At 52.1% G+C, this 17458-nt stretch overlaps 1 protein-coding gene across 3 annotated transcripts in view; it reads right to left on the bottom strand.

Moving 5' to 3' along the window:
• Window positions 1–15312, bottom strand: part of RASSF2 (Ras association domain family member 2) — a 45069-nt gene extending 29757 nt beyond the window's left edge. The window contains exons 1-3 of one of the 3 annotated variants that reach the window (XM_054467903.2): window positions 15211–15312; window positions 13984–14058; window positions 13300–13513 (exon numbers count right to left, since the gene is read on the bottom strand). The gene's annotated coding sequence lies outside the window, so the exon portion shown is untranslated. Of the gene's footprint in view, window positions 1–13299; window positions 13514–13983; window positions 14059–14969; window positions 15126–15210 lie in introns of those variants that run through there. The other 2 variants (XM_054467901.2, XM_054467902.2) reach the window with 2 other exon arrangements.
• Between the last annotated feature and the right edge of the window lie 2146 nt (window positions 15313–17458).

Here is a 17458-nt window from a genome sequence, read left to right as displayed (position 1 = left end):
GAATACAGGCTAATGGTTGTTATGTCTTGTAGGAGGGAAAGTGAGGCACGGAGGAAAGAGGGGCTTCCCACATCAGCCAGCATCTAGGCACAGAACTAAAACACCTCATAGTCTACCACACAGAGAAAGGAGAAGAGGGACAGACAGGGGACAAGAAGGAAAGGGCAGATTTTACACAAATCTTTTTTTTTTCTTTTTTTTTTTTGAGACAGGGTCTCATTCTGTCACCCAGGCTGGAATACAGTGGCACAATCACAGCTCACTGCAGCCTTGACCTCTTGGGCTCAAGTGATTCTGTCACCTCAGCCTCCTGAGTAGCTGGGACCACAGGTGCACGCCACCATACCTGGCTAATTTTTTATTTTTTGTAAAGATGGAGTCTCACTATGTCAGCCAGGCTGGTTCCAAACTCCTGGCCTCAAGCGATCGTCCTGTTTTGGCTTCCACAATGCTGTGATTACAGGTGTGAGCCACCTCTCAAAAATCATTTTTAATATCGAGCTGCTCTTTGGAAGTCTAAAACATATTTAAATCTACTGAACTTCCTCTATGAACATAGTTACTTACTCCCTCTAGAATTCTAAATCAGTACTTCTTTTTAGAAAAAACACTTTAGAAAATGAAGCATATACTGAATGTCTACTAACCACAAAGCATGTCTGCCAAAATACAGCTGGGCTTGCCTAGTTGAGACATGAGCCTCCCAGGTTCCTGTCATGCTGGAACCCTGTTGGGGCCACCAACTAGTCAAGTTTTCCCCCTAGCACTGGCTTCATGCTTTGGCAGAATGTTCCAGATTCTCCTCAGCTCCATTAAATGCCCGGGCAATGCATTCTGCTTGTCAGTGGAATTCAGCTGGTTACTTGGAGACCCATTCATGACTTCCTGACTGCCTGAAAGACAACTTGGGGATAAGACCTTCCCTAAGACCCAGGAGGACGTCTTTACAAAGGGCAGGTCCTCTGGCCGTTTAATATGATGACATCCCAGCCACAGAGAACTTTCTGAGCCTACTTTTTATGCTCTGTGAGTGTGCCCGTGCTCCCCCTCAGACCCAGATTAACATGTTCTAGCCTCGACCCTCATCAAAACCTACCTCCCCCTATAAATGACCCCTGAGGCCCCTGGACAATGCAGGGACAGGCACTCCCACTTCAGCCTGCCCTTCAGCACAGCACGTACCCCACACAGAAGTCATCTGCTGGTGTTTCTCTCCCCTCCTGGGCCGGGAGCTTCCTCTCTGGCCCCCAGCACCCAGCACCCAGCTCCCAGCCTGTGCCTCTCCTGCACCCGGGTTATCGTGATTACTGCTTCCAGGAAGGGGATGGGATCAGCAGTCTGTCCAGGGACACTAACCTGCTACCTTAGGCCAGGGGATTCCTAGAAGCAGAGCCTGAGAGAAAGCTTAGGCATGTGATTTATTGTGCAGGTGTTTTCAGGAGAAACTCATAAGGGAGTGGGGGAGGCAGGACGGGGGCAGTGGGAGGAGCTAGGAATGAGGTGGGTTCAGCTGGAGCCCAGCCACAGCTGATTCCCTGGGGAGCTCTGTGGTGTGAAGAGCCCCCAGAGTTATCCCACCTGGAGGCGGGCAGGCGGAGCTTCTGGACCACTGCATGTCAGTCATTGGCAGAGAGCCAGCCTGTAGGCATTTCTCTGCAAGAGCAATTCTCAGGAAACATGTGCCGCTAAGACCCAGCACTGTCAACACTCACAGCATGCAATAGATTAAGGGGACCTGGGTGGTACAGCAGCATCTATTACACCTGCTCCATGTCTGAGATTGAAGCAACTACTGGGTCTGTCACTGTCCCCCACCCACTCTCAAGTTGGGAGGAAATAGCTGCCCACTCAGGACCAGCCTGGCTCTGGAGCCTAGGCTGCAGGAACGGGGTCAGCGTCGCCCAAGCTCTGGACCAGCTGAAGCCCTGCAGCAGTTGCATGAAGGATCTTTCCCTTCCTTCCCACAGACGCCACTTGCAGGTGTTTCCAGCCTCCCACATGAGGCCTCTCCAAGAACAAATGCAGGGCTGGCCAAGCCCTTGAAATTCACAGGCTCAGCTTCCTGAGAGGAGAGCACACACCAAGTCCTCAAGATGCTCTAGGAGGTGGGAAAGGCATCTGGAGCTCCCACCAAAGGCAGCAGAATCCCCTTTGCTCTTAGGTCTTGCTTCCTCCAAACGCTCCATGGTCAGGGAGCCCGGAGAACGTGCCACCTTTCCTTGGTCTCAGAGCATCCCCAGGACCCTGGCTCGCCCTATGTGGTTTCAGTTCCAGCCTGAAGACCCAGCACCTCTTGTCTTATTTATGAATTGGGAAGTCCTCCAAGGGAGGGGCAGCCCTGGCAGGAAAGTCCAGGGCGAGAGAGGGGAAGAGCTCCCTTTGGTGGTCACTTTTGTTTTCTGTTTCCTGAATTGTCTTCCTGGTTGTAGAGCAGGGGCCAGGCCCCAACCACCCCCACCTCAGCTCCCAGTGGGGGTGAGGGAGGGAGAGCAATAGTTGTTCTATAGGATCCAGGCAGCCCCAGTCTCTGAGACAGGCTTGGGGAGGAGAGGGCTTTCCATGGAGAATTCCCAGGGTGGCAGACCCCACAGAACCACCACCTGACCAGTGGGAGGGCCAGGCACTTGCCAAAGCCTGGACTGAAACCAAGGATGGGGGGCAGTGGGAAGAGGTGGCTTAGAGACACCCGACATCACAGGGATTCTGACTCCGGGTGCTCATGAGACTCCCAGAGCAGCGGCAGGGAGTGGGTAGAGAGAGGGGTTGCTTTAAAAATCCTGATGTCAGCGAGGCATGGTGGCTCATGCCTGTAATCGCACATGGCACAAGGATGGCTTGGGGCCAGGAGTTCAAGATCAACCTGGGCAACATTGTGAGACCCCGTCTCCACAAAAAATTAAAAAATTAAAAATTAGCCAGGCACAGTTAATGCCTGTAGTCCTAGCTACTCAGGAGGTGCACCCCTGTAGTCTTAGCTACTCAGGAGGCTGAGATGGGAGGATCACTTGAGCACAGGAGTTCAAGGTTGCAGTGGGCTATGATGGTACCACTGCACTCCAGTCTGGGGGATGGAGTGAACCCCCTTCTTTAGAAAATCAAATCAAATCAAATCCTGACATCCAGATTGCAGCCCAGATCAATTACATCAGACTCTAGGGGAGGGGCCCAGGCAGAAGCATTTTCAAAGCCTCCCCAGGTCATGCCAGTGTACATCCAGGGCTAAGCGCCACTGTGGAACCTGGTAGGAAAAGAGCTGTGTAGATTGAGGACACCACCGTAAGTATTTCAAAGCAGCCCTTCAAGAAAGGAAGGGGTGGAATTTTCTAAAAGCAAACTGAGTTGGGTATTTAGCACCCTCTCCCTACTACTAATATTTCCAAGGAGAAAGGAGACAGGGTAGAGTGTCCCGCAGGGTCCATGTGTGCAGGCACTGAGCTGATGCAAAGGGCTCCTTCTTGCAAGCCAGGGCACCATGTCACAGAAGCCGGAACCCCAGCCCCAGGCCCCAGGTCTGATGCAAAGGAAACGCTCGCAGGAGGCCTGTAGCTTCCCCTTTTGGGGCCTGTACACACCTCTTCTCTGAGCCCTGCCCCTCCCTCTGAGGACACCCTGGATCTCCTGGGTTGGAGAAGAAAGTTGCTGGACACAGTGCTTTCCACTACAGTGTTAAAGACCAACTGGCCAGGTCTCCTGAGGGAATCTGCTTTGTAACCAAGCAATGGCAGAGGAGATAGTGATCCCTCTGCGCTTCGGACCCCTCACAGTGTGGCAGGAAGCAGTGTGGATGGCAAACAGGAAACCCCAGCCCCATTGCACCACACGAGGAAGGAGACTTGAGCTGCAGGCTGGGGCCCTGCCAAGACCTAGAGATGGCAAGAGATACCAGATCATGCTTCCCAAACCCAAGCCTGTCCTGGGCATGGGCAAAATGTGGGTGGGCTGCCTCGGAAGGAAATGGCACACTCTGCCTTCTGCCTTCCTGCTTTATGAACAGAAGCCCCATCACTGCTCGGACTCCTTTAACCCCTACACCAATCACATTACGAAAGAAACTTTATTATCCTCATTTTGCAGTTGAACAGTTGAGGCACAAAGAAGCTACGCCACTTGCCCAAAGACACACAGCTAGAAGGGGTGGAGCCGAGGCTCAAATCCAGGGCAGTGCAGCTGCCAAGCGGAACCCCTGTAGACTACAGCTTCTCTTGAGGTGATAAGGAAGAAAGTGCTTTCAGCCAAAAATCAGCCAACCCAACTGTATTCTGGAGGAGTGGTTCTCCCACTTGGGTGCGTATTGGAATCCCTCTGAGGGCTTGTTAAAATACAGATTGCAGGTCTCTCTGCCCCAATTTCTGATTCAGTAATTCTGGGGTGGGGTCTGAGAAGGTGCAGTTCTAATAAGTGCCCAGGGCTGCTGCTGCTGCTGCTGCTGGTAGCAGGCTCTAGGCGCTTTATCTTAGTCCATCCAAGAGCCCCAGGGGGAAGGCTTCACTTCACAGATGAGGAAACAGAAGGTCCCAGAGGTTAGGTGGCTTGTCCCAGGTGGCACAGCCGACATGCAGCCCAGTGCTCCTATGGCTCTCTGGCTGAGCACTGGATCTGAGAGGGTCACTACGCGAGTAGCAGGTGCAGGCTGGCTCCAGTTACCAGCCCACAGCAGCCTGGGAGGTCCGGGGGATGGGAGGCGAGTGAGTGACCAGCCCAGAGGACAAGCTGTGGGAAAAGCAGACCCTGCAGGGGCCAGGGAGAGAGGCCCAGAGCCGCAGGTCCAGGACGTGGGCACTTGCAGTCACAGAGCCACTGACTCTCAGTCCCTTATCACACACTGGGTGGGACACTGAGGGGACAATGAACTATCCCTCCCACTCACAGGCCCCACAGACCATCCCCACCCCATTCCCAGAAAAGCCCCGATGCTTGGTAAATGACAGGCGCAAGCCCTTCCTGGCAAGCTACCCCACTCCCATCCCTGGAGCTGCCCCTGCGTGGCCCACCGACACAAGAGGAACTGAGATGCAGCAAGGGCCGTGCTGGGGTTTCTTCAAGCATGTCAGCCTACGAAGCCGCCACTCTTCCGCCACCAACTGTGGCCCGGCCCAGCCCAGCCCTCCCTGCCCAAGCTGTCTGCACAGGCCTGGGTTCCCAGATGCGACTGCGGGAGATGGGAGGAAGCGGTCCTGGGACTCCTGCCGGAAAGGCCTGCCTCCAGCTCCACACCAGTGGGCGGGTGGCCAGGTGAGTGACCCAGAAGGCCACCACTGGGCCCACCCAGACAATGGCCTCACAGGCCGGAGGAGCAGCCACATGTTTACAGGGAAGCCCCACTGGTGTCCACAAGTGCTTGACCTTTAGGATGGATGTTGTAGAAGGAAACTCAGAGCCCTTAGCCTCTAATCAGAAAGCCAGGGCACTGGAGCGAGACAAAAAAGGAAGCATAAAGGAAGCACAGACTCCAGAAAGAAGCAGCTGTGTGTGCGTGGGTGTGAGCATAGCTCCCAGTGTGTGAGTGAGAGTCCAGTGTGTGGCATGTGTGTGTATGGAGGGTATGGTTGGGGGCGGTGGTGTATGGCTCTGTATGTGTGTGTGTCCACCTGTATGGTGTGTGTGCTTGGTATGTGTAGAATTAGACTCTGGCTCAGAGAAACTAAAGACCTAGAATGCTAACCAGCCAAGACATAGCGCCTCGTGGGCTCCAGTTCAACCAAGTGAGAAATTCCATGTGACTGTGGGACCCAAGGGGAGAGTGGAAAGTTGGTGGAGACAACACTGGCCCCAATAAAGCAAATAAGACGAGACACTCCCTGACCTGCATTTCTCAAAGCCAAGCCAGTTTATAGGGTAGTTTTAATGTCCTACCTGGGGAAGAGCGAGGTAAGCTTTCCTCCTGTCCAATAACTACAGGATTTAAGGGAGGCCATCCTGCAGGGAGGGCCCGAGGCCTGTGTCCCCAAGTGCTCCCACTGGCCCATCTAAGGGTTCGTCTCCCAGCTCTGCAGAGACAGAGACAGACAGATCCAGGCAGGTAAGGAGGGGCTGCCTCCGGGTCCCCTGTTTCCTACAAGCTCAGATTTCTTTGGTATCAACACTTCCTGTTTACTGAGTGGTTTCCAAGTCACAGGCCACTCAGACTCATTTCTGACTTCACATCCCCTTCCTCAAGGGAACCCCAGCATTCTTCCTTTTTTGGTGCTATAGGCTGAGACTCTGAGCTCTGTGTGCAGAGATCTTGGAGTTTCCTCTACTTGCCACCTGGGGACAGGACTGAAAACCCGAAAGCTAGGATCGCTGGCCTCCTCCACCCCCAGACCCCGGCAGGTTCCTTGGACTTGAAAAGCAGTGAGTGGGAAGAGCAAAGGAAGCGCTGGGTGTGTCCAGAGCCCTCCAGGGTGGTGGGGTTGGGGGGCAGTCACTGCGGCACATCTGACATCCACCCTCCTTTAACCTTGAGTTAACGCACCCAACAACATGTGCGGGGAAATTCCCCGCTCACAGCAGATCTCAGACCCCTCCTACTGCCAGGAGAAATGGCACATCGGGGGGTTTCCAGACCATTTCCAGGGGAAGTTTGCCACAGTAGCACATTCACACCCTCTTCTGTCTGCCCTGGGCACAGCTGACCAACCCTAAAGGAAAGTCAGCCCCATGAAAAGCAGAACTGCTCCTCCACATGGCCCGCAGAGGCGGCTCTGTCAAACCTCTGTACACCCCCACGACTGCCTAACATTAAAAAGGTAGCCGCCCGCTGGGCAGGGCCAGGTGAAGAGACCCTGAGCGCCCTCCCAGACTCACACTCTTACCAACTCACTGGAGGAGCCGCAGGCGCTTCGGGGAACTCACCTAACAAGGAACTCACAGCATTTGCCTCAGAGCAAATGTCCCAGAGAAAAGCCACCTCACCCACTCCGACCCCTGAATAGAGTCACGTGACCTGGTTTCCCTGTTCTGGGTCCGGCAGCTTCCTGAGCTGACCTGCGGGCAAACTCTGCCTCACCAGCCCTCCCACCCAGTGGTACCATGGCCCCGACTGGATACAAAAGAGGCATCCTTGCCACAGATGTCTGTGTGATTAGCTGTAAGACCCTACATGGCACTTTAGGAAGGGGCACTGATTATCCGAGGCTACCACCCATCTCCCCAGAGTACCTGAGGCCTTGTGGACCCCACCAGCTAAAGTCCCCCCTGCACCCCATGCCGCACTATGAACAAAACATTCAACAGCCAGCCCTACAGCCACTGGGATGGGTATTTAGCAGGGCAAGGGTTTGGCACACACAAAGGATGCTTGAAATAGAAAGGCAGAGACCCTCCTTCTCGAGCTTCAAGGAAGCTAGTGTCCACACAACTCCACTTCTACCTGGTTTGAATCTCTCTCTCTGCACGGCAGCTGCTCCCTCAAAGTCATGGTGAATCGTGAGCCCACCTTTCCAAACCCATCACCACACAGAAAACCCTGAGATTCAGCAGCAGGGGGTCTGGGCCCCAAGGGCCAGCTGCCAGCAGCCAGCAAGCCACACTGTGGTCAGCTCCCAAGCCAGTGGTGCTGCACATCTGCACCCTGGCCACTTTTGTCCTGTGAGGCTGAGATGGAGGCAGCACCCTGACACTGCCCAGGCCAGGAAGGATAGTCAGGATCACATGACCCAGCCTGAGATGGAACCACCAGGGGCCAAATACCACAACTGTCTCCCAGGGCTTTCCTTTCCTTTCTATTACAGAAGTAAAATAAACATTTTTTGTTTTATTTTTAAAATCTAGGTCAGGTTCCATGGCTCACACCTGTAATCCCAGCAATTTGGGAGGCCGAGACGGGAGGATGGTTTGCATGCAGGAGTTCAAGACCAGCTTGGGCAACATGGCAAAACCTTGTCTCTACAAAAAATTAAAAATTAGCTGAGTGTGGTGGCGTGCACCTGTAGTCCCAGCTACTTGGGAGGCTGAGGTGAGGTGGGAGGATGACTTGAGCCCAGGAGGTGGAGGCTGCAGTCAGCCATGACCGCACCACTGTACTCTAGCCAGGGCAACAGAGTGAGACCCTGTCTCAAAAACAAAAACGAAAAATATATATAGATAAATGAAAAGATTAGTATCCACAAAAGGACAAATATTGTTTGATTCCATTGATATGAGGTAGCTAGAATAGGCAAATTCATAAAGACAGTAAGTAGACTAGAAGCTACCAGGAGCTGGAAGGAGAAAGGGTTATTGTTTAATGGGTACAGAGTTTCTGTTTGGAATGACGAAAAAGTTCTGGACATGGATAATGGTGATGGGTTGTACAGTGTTGTGAATGTAGTTAATGCTACTAATTTGTACACTTAGAAATGGTTAAAAGGGTAAATTTTATGGTATGCATATTTTACCACAATAAAACATAAAAATAAATTATTACATATGAAAAAAGATGAAGATAGAAAGCTCCCAAAACTCCACCACCCAGAGATAATCACTATTGACATTTTACCATACATCCTTCCAGATGCTAATATAAATGGGTGATATAGTTTGTAAAAATAGCACACAGTTTGGTAACCTGCTTCTTAAAAATATGTCATATTCTGGTGGCTCACACCTGTAATCCCAGCACTTTGGGAGGCTGAGGCAGGTGGATCACCTGAGGTCAGGAGTTCGAAACCAGCCTGGCCAACATGGTGAAACCCCATCTCTACTAAAAATACAAAAAATTAGCCTGGCGTGGTGGCGCATGCCTGTAATCCCAGCTACTCGGGAGGCTAAGGCAGGAGAATTGCTTGCACCCGGGAGGCAGAGATTGCAGTGAGCTGAGATCATGCCATTGCACTCCAGCCTGGGCAACAAGAGTGAAACTACATCTCAAAAAATATACATATCATATTCTTCCATGTTAACAGCTACACACCTGCAGCCTACGTTTTTGTAGCCACATGGTATTCCAAAGTATAGATATGCCATGGTTAACTAATGTATGACTGTTGGTCTCCATTTGTCACTATGGACTGTTGTCATTATTATAAATAATGCTGCGAGGGACATCCCCATACACATACTTTTCTGCATTTATCCAATTACATCCCTAGGGGAAGAATTCCTAGGGGTGGAACTGCTGAGTCAGGGACTTGTTTAGGAGGGTTGTCAACAAAGCATTAAGAGTAAAATTACACCAAGATGATGAATTCCGTCATAGAAAGTTCTCTTTCTCCACACAGACTTTTCTCCAAACCTCTTTCCAAAAAGAGCCAGGTGTTAAACATTTACCAGCACATCACTGGTCACAACCTAGGAATGCAAACCATGAGCAGACTCCACTTGGGTGTCTATAACGTTGCATAGTGATTCAGAAAGGATGGGACCATCCATTCCATAAGAAACCAGTCCCTCCCTCCCCACCTCTCCAGGCCTCCTCTGGAGACACACCATGCTGGAGTCCTGAGGTGACACTGATATACAAGACAGGCAGGATTATACTGGGTTAATGTCCACTGAATTCCCAGCAGGAAGGACTCTAGGAGGGGCCAGTGCTGGGTGTCTCATGGTGGGTGGCACACATGTAGTCCGCAGGAAAGGTTTTTTGTCATTAAAGCTTTTGTTCTTGTATAGACAGAAGGACAAGTCAATGACTCTTCTGAAAGAGATCAAGGGTTAGAAGGGACACATGGAATCATTTAATCCCTTGCCTTGGAGATGGGGAAATTGAGAACCAGAAAGTCTCACAGCATAAACATTTCAATAATCATTAGCCAGACGCAGTGACTCATGCCTGTAATCCCAGCATTTTGGGAGGCTGAGGCAGGTGGATCACTTGAGGTCAGGAGTTCAAGACCAGCCCGGCCAACATGGTGAAACCCCGTACCTACTAAAAATACAAAAATTAGCCGGGCATGGTGGCATGCACCTGTAGTCCCAGCTACTTGGGAGGCTGAGGCAGGAGAATTGCTTGAACTTGGGAGGCAGAGGTTGCAGTGAGCCAAGATCATGCCACTGCATTCCAGCCTGGGCAACAGAGTGAGACTCCATCTCAAAAACACAATAATAATTATAATCACTAAATGCACCCCAGAAGTGTCTCACATGCGGGTGAGGTTCAACCGGTTCAGGGCAGCACTTGAACATATCCCATGTCTTGGATGCCTAGTACAAATCTTATCCTCCCCTCTCCATGTACAGAATTGGAAATTAAAATCACTGGGGTCACTTGCTGACTTAGTCACGGCCAGACGTGTGCTGGGGCCAGATCCTACTGGCTCTCAAGTACCAATGGTGCACAACTCTTCCCAACTGAGTGTTCACTGACACCAGGTTGGTAAAGTCAGCCATAGTGGGAATATTTATTTATATCATATAAACTGGAAAACACCACAAAGCAGGGCTTCCCCCAAAGCCCCTACCAAGAGCCAGGTGTTAAACATTTACCAGCACATCACTGGTCACAACCTAGGAATGCAAACCATGTGCAGGTGACCTCAGTTTCCTCACCTAACCTAAGAGCAGCCTGTCTCCAAAGCACTGTAACTCTCTATGTTAACCATAATAGACACTCTGAAATCCATCATAGCCTGCTTCTAGCCAGCAAATGGTTTTCTACACGCTTGCTATATGCCAGGCTGAGCACATATGATAGCTCATTTGACCCTCACAATATTGCTGTGAGATAGTTATTATAATTTCCATCTTACAGTTGCGGAAACTGAGTCTTTTCTTCTCTTTTCTTTTTTTTTTTTTTTCGAGACGAAATTTTGTTCTTGTTGCCAAGGCTGGAGCACAATGGCGAGATCTCAGCTCACTGCAACGTCCGCCTCCCAGGTTCAAGTGATTCTCCTGCGTCAGGCTCCTGAGTAACTGGGATTACAGGTGCCCGCCACCATGCCCGGCTAATTTTCATATTTTCAGTAGAGACGGGGTTTCACCATGTTGGTCAGGCTGGTCTTGAACTCCTGACCTCAGGTGATCCACCCACCTCGGCCTCCCAAAGTGCTGGGATTACAGGCGTGAGCCCCTGCGCCCGGCCTGAAACTGAGACTTTTAATGAAAGCCTGTCTTAGGTTGGTTTCACCCAAAAGTAGATCGTGAACCAAGAATTCAAGTTCAAGTACAAAGGGAGTGGGAAAGTGAGATGAGGAAGTGAGCAAGCTAACACTATGAGCAATCGAGATTCAGTCCTGCAAGGGAACTCTTAGAGACAGCACAGAACATGCCCCAAACTTATCCCAACAGAGAGGCAAGGAAGCTGGAGTATTTGAACACCTTCTCCCATCAGTCATTGGTTGAGACCAGTGGAACATGGGCAGGAGACTGACAGCCTCTATTACATTATCCAGTATCCCACAGCTAGGAAATGGTAAGATGCAATTCAAACTCCAAATCCAATACTCTTTTCATGACATTTATAAAAATGAGCAGTTAATCACACTTCACTGATTGCCAACTACAGTTAAAGCATCATGCTGATAAAGGAAATCTACTTTGCCAAATCATTTTGGGTCGACATGTCCAAAGAAAGCACAGGTATTTCTCTGCCGATTTTCACCAATTGAAGGAATAGGAAAGGCCCTTAGAAGTCATTTTGCCCGTTCCACAGGAATGGATGAGAGGGTCCCTCTCTGGTTCCGCCACAGCTGCCTTGAGCAGCAGTTCCCCAGCCCCAAGCTGTCACCGCAAACAGCTGCATCAACCTGTGATGACAGGCTTTAGAGTCTGCCATCCCAGAAATGATAAAAAATGACCCACTGGCTGCCCAGCCCAAGTCAGAGGATGTGCCACCCTCCTTCTCTGGTGCCTCCTGCCCCATTCACCAACCCCCACCTCACACGACCACATGGTCCACAGTAACCAACAAGCAGGCCAAATAAATGAAACCAGCAGTGAGACCTGTGGGAGCTCACTCCACCTTGAGGACATTTATACATTCTTCTGACCCAGGCACAGTGGCTCACACCTATAATCCTAGCACTTTGGGAGGCTGAGGCAGGAGGATGGCTTGAGGCCAGGTGTTTGAGACCAGCCTGGATAACATAGTGAGACGTCATCTCTATAAAAAAATAAAAATAAAAATTTAGCTGGGTGTGGTGGCATATGCCTGGGGTCTCAGCTACTCAAGAGGCTAAGGTGGGAGGATCGCTTGGGCCCAGGAGGTTGAGGCTGCGTGAGCCATGATTGCACCACTGCACTCCAGCCTGGGCGACAGAGAGAGACCCTATGTCAAAAATAATAATAAATATAAATAAAAAATAAAACTTCTTCTTGGAGACAGGGAAGTGTTTAAATAGGACAGTGTGTCATTAGAGTAAACAACTGGACCATGTTGTGAAGAGTATTAGGGAGGTAGCAGGAGGGAATTTCTACCCCTTGCTTTATAAACCCAGTTGTGGCAGTTCTCAGCTACTACAGATTGAAGATAGAGGCTAAACATCTTGTTCCATTCCAAGCACACTGCTGAGACCTGCCCTGTTTCTCACTCTGGAAGAGAGGAGGAGATGAGTCCTGGGACTACTCTTGGGGTCACTCAGTCCATCTCCCAGCCTTTCCGTGAGACTCTCTGGCAACCTGACCCTGCCTTTCTGCCCCCACCTCCCACTCAGTAAGGACACTTCCTGCCAAAATATCCTAAAGAGGACTGAAAGTAATAATCAGGCCCATGTTCTTTTGTGCTTTGATGACAGGTCCCCTCTCTGGCAAGCAGCGTCGTCCAGCCCTCTGAGGCAGCAGATGCACACCCTGGGCACTTCCCCAGCTGACTCGCTCAGCCATTCCTAAGCATCTCACGTATGGAACGCAGACACGAAGCCTGGCTCCGGGGCACCAGGAAATAGACCAAGAAGTAAAAACAAAACCAATAGTAACTGGGATGTCTCAGGTGGGTCAGAGAATCCGAAGGATTGAAAACAAGGTGTAGGGTTGTCCGCCACACCAACTGACTCCTAAGATGGCACAAACTGGCGAGAAGACCTGAACCTCCAAGCAGAAGCCATGTGGAGATGCAGAGAGGTGGGCTGTGAAGCACAAGGGACAGAGTGAGACCATGCTCAGAAAAGTGGAAATGATGTGGCTGGAGATACAGCAGATGTGGGCGCAGCCCCAGTTGGCCAGATATGGAGGGCACACAGTCTGCTTCCCCTGGAGGAAGGCACGAAAAGGGACCTCAGATCCCTGGTCTCCTCTCAGCCAGGCTCCTCAAAGGGGCCATCATCATTCCAACCTAATTTCAACAGAATAAAAATGAAGGGAGTGGAGCACTTGGGATATGTCTAGGCTGCACCCCAATGCTTACCATGTGTTTCCCCGATATTCCATCTCTGCTCCTCCATCTGCTGAAGGAGGAGCGGAACTCACCTTTCAGCCTCCCCAGCACAGGGAACCCAAGCTGTACCAGTCCACATTCCAGGTGCCCAGGCAGGCTGCACGCTATGCCTCCATCTTCTCCCAGGGCAAGAACTCCCGCTCTTTCCAAAACTACCGCCCTCTCCAAGCTCAGCCATCATTTGAGGCCCTCTTCTACCCCTGTGAGGCCTGCTGGACTGCCACAGCCCCTAGGCATCAGGCTGACCTGTCCAGAGGAGAAAACACAGCTACTACCCACCCTCAAAGCCCCCACGCAAGGGTCTCTGATCCCAAATGGCCACCACCCAGGTAGATGTCACACTGTGTCCCTGGGACACTACATTTGAACACAAGTGTTTTGGTTTTTTTGAAAATTAACTCTCCTCAAACAACCCGATATATCTTCGCCATGCGAGGTTTCTTTAATTCTTCAGATCACCTGCAGAAAAAGTGCCTAGTAAGTAAATGTGGATTTATTAGTAAAATAAGCCTAGCTGCAGATTCCTCATCCAGATGTTCCTGAAAGAAGGCCCCTGGCTCTGTCTTCCCGGCTGTTTAAAAGAATCGTTGTTTCTAATTCTTTCCTCCCATTGTACTAAGATCAACTGTGGCAGGAACTGGGTCCCCTTCCAGGACAAATTGTTGTTTGTCAGCTGATTGGTTCATACATTCATTCATCATTTACAAGGTACTTACTATATCCCCAGCCTGCCGTAGACACTGCCTCTGCTCTCCCGAAAAACACGTTCTAGGCGCCGGGATTCCAGATACCTGGGAAATAGAGTGCACGCAGCGTTGAGAGGCCTCGCGCTCGGCTTCTCCTGTCACTGAGGCGCAGAGGTGCTGTGGACAGCCCGGACCCACACAGCGCCAGAGGTGAAACAGAACCCTCAGTCTCCCTATGAGGCCACTGGCACTCTCGGCTGTCCCCAGAGCTCTCCGACTTAGAGCCGAATGCAAAGTAAGCGCTCGAAATGCAGAAGTAGCCGGGGCCGCCCACGGCACCTGCCTCGCTCGGGGCGAGAGAGGACGCCAGGCTGAGGTCCCCAGCGACCTCAGGCACCAGCTCCGAAGGAGGGCGGGGAGACCGCAAAGGGGAAGTTCCCGCAGGGCCAACGGCCCCCGCGCACCCTGCGCCCTTCTGAAGCGCGCCGCCTCCCCGCGCCGGGGACTAGGACCCGCCTCTGGGGAATCCGCCTAAAAGACGGCGGCGGATTGGGGTCGGGCACTCTCCAGGGCTGTCAGGGCCTCCCCAGCCATGCACCTGCCACGCCGCCCCACCTCGCCAGGAAGTCTCAGAGACCCCGGGGATGGGGTGGGAGCGCCTTCCCATCGCGGGCTCGAAAAGAAGAAAGGACGCCCCCAGGGGTCCTAGAAGGAGGACTAGCTCCAAGCCACAACTTTCTTCGGACCCAAGGCAGGCCGGCTGGGGCTCCGCGCCTACACGGCCCCTGGCGGGGGTCCGCTCGCCCAGGGAGCCCCGCGGCTCGGGGAGGAAAGAGGAGACAAGAGGCAGGCGAGGATTAAGGGGCTGACCCAGCCGGGGTAGGGACCATCGTGGAAAAACTTTGGCGAGGTGGGGGGACGCGGAAAGAGAACGGCCCGCGCCCTGCACCTTGCGCCCGGCATCCCGCGCCAGTGCCTGGCTCCCAGTGCCCCGCGCTCCGCGCCCCGCGCCTTGCCTGCTCCCCGCTCCAGCTGCATCGCGCCCGCGCTGCAGGAACCGTGGAGTTGGAAAGTGGGGCGCCGCGGCTGGGGGGCTGCTCCAGCTGCGCCTCGGCCAGCGATCGGCGGACCGGGCTCAAATCCAGCCAGGCTGGGCAGGCGGTGGCCGCGCGATTGGGGACCGGGCGCCCCGCCCTCCTCGCTCCCCTCCTCCTTCCTCTCCCTCCTTCCAGCCCCTTGGCTTTTTTCAGCCCCTACCAGATCTGCTCGTCCGCTGTCCTCTCTTTTCTCTCTCTCTTCATATCACTCCCCACCCCTTCGCCTTGCCTTCGCCTTTCTTCCTCCCCTTGTCTCCTGCCGCCTCCTCTTCTCCCCTCCCCTCTAGGGGCGGAGCTTCTCCCCTCCCTCCCAGACAATGCTGTGGCTGCGTCCCCTTCCCCGCCAGCTCGTCCAGGCTCCCGCCGCCAGCGATTCATCCGGGCTGGGGGTGGGGAGGGGGTGGGAGTGCAGGGTTGGGGAGGATGAGCTGGTCCCCTCACCTCCTTGCTGCTGCCCTCTCCTAGAGGGATGGAGACTTGGCCCAAGCTCCTTGGTTCACCCGGCGCTGTGACAGCCACTCCCAGGGAACAGTCACGCTGCCCCACCAAGCCCACCTCCAGCGGCCCGGATTCCCCAGGCAGAGGCTGTGGGATTTTTTTTTTTTTTCTAACATCCCAGCTTATTCCCAAAAGGGTTTGAGCCGGACAAGGGCTAAACAGGCCCCTTCGACTTGGCGGGCCAGCCAGACGTGACAGCAATGCCAAGGAGGCCAAGTTTCTTTGTCCATTTCTCACCTCCCCCTTTTCCATCCCTGGACCTCCTGGCGCCCCCAGCACACAGGAAGCCCTTGAGCAGCCCGGCTGCAGGTTCCCTATCTACTCAGAGCTCTCCCCCTCACGTGCCTATCCCCAACCCTGTAGTGTCTGCGGACCAAAGGGGAAGGGAGCCTCAGGCCAACCCCCAAGGTACAGCCAGACCAGCTCATCCAGCCTGGAAGCCAAGCATTCTTTACTAAATTCATTGTTTGGATCTTGGAATGTGTCTCCCTTAGAAACAATGTTATAAATGGTGATCTGCTTCCCAGGCCAGCCACAAAAGTCTGTTGAACCCAAAATGCAGCTGTAGGGTGGTGCTGAGAACTGTGTCAGCTACCCTGAAAAAGGAGGCCACTGATCGGCTTTATTTGTAGAAAAAATATGTATATATCTTCTGGTTCTTTCTTCTTGTGCTATAAACACTATAAATTAAATAAGTTAAAGTTCTCCCATTAAGTTTCCCCATCTGGACCCACTACTCTATGTGTTAAGCTTCTTTCCTTTGCAGGTAATAGAAATAACCTTGGGGGAATGCATTTGCAGACGCAGTGGTTTCTCGATAATCTCATCTAATCTCAGTGTCAGAACTACATGGAGAACTCAGTATAAGAGGCAAATCCAGAGCCTAAAGGGCCTCCCGTAACCCAGAAAGTCTTCCCTGAGGGGTTCTTTCTTCTCCTTCATCACAGGGACACTTGGTGAAAGGTGGCCATGACTTCTATCTCTGGGGCTTGGAGCTCTGCTGCTCAGGAAAGCAGCCAGATGCTGCTAGAATCCCTTATTCTCTAATCTAATCTCCCAAAAGAGCAGCTCATCCTCCTGTGACAGTGGGGCTAGGGATGAGCTCAGGTTGTCCAAACTGGGCTGCCAGAAATCTTGAACCTAGGCCCTATTTAAAACTAAACCCATTACTTTTGTTTTTGTTTTTGTTTTGTTTTGTAATTTTGAGATGGGGTTTCACTCTGTCACCCAGGCTGGAGTGCGGTGGCATGATCATAGCTCACTGCAGCCTCAATCTCCTGGGCTCAAGATATCCTCCTGCCTCAGCCTCCCAAGTAGCTGGGACTACAGGCATGTGCCACCACGCCCAGCTAATTTTTGTATCTTTTGTAGAGATGGGGTCTCACTATGTTGCCCAGGCTAGTCTTAAACTCCTGGCCTCAAGCAATCCTCCCCCTCAGCCTTCCAAAGTGCTGGGATTACAAGCACAAGCCATCTTGCCAAGCCCTGAACACATTTCTCTCTACTTAGATTCTCCATGTTGGTGAATAAATTGATTGATTCATTCATTCATTCATTCACGCAAGTCACCAGAAAACATTTTTCCATTCATTTTCCCCATACCAAAGCCACAGGTGAGAAAGGAATAGCCCTTCATCCTTCGTCCTTCAAGGCAGAATACAACAACACATCTGAACAGGGATAATATTTTGCATATATTAAACTAATAATTAAAGTCTACCCTTAAATCATATTTTCTTTTCTTTCTTTCTTTTTTTTTTTGAGATGGCGTTTTGCTTTTGTTGCCCAGGCTGGAGTGCAATGGCGCAATCTTGGCTCACCGCAACCTCCGCCTCCCAGGTTCAAGATTCTCCTGCCTCAGCCTCCTGAGTAGCTGGGATTACAGGCATGTGCCACCATGCCCTGCTAAT

Source organism: Pongo pygmaeus, chromosome 21 (assembly GCF_028885625.2).
Source record: "Pongo pygmaeus isolate AG05252 chromosome 21, NHGRI_mPonPyg2-v2.0_pri, whole genome shotgun sequence".
NCBI lineage: Eukaryota > Metazoa > Chordata > Mammalia > Primates > Hominidae > Pongo > Pongo pygmaeus.
This window is presented reverse-complemented; position numbering and strand designations above follow the sequence as displayed.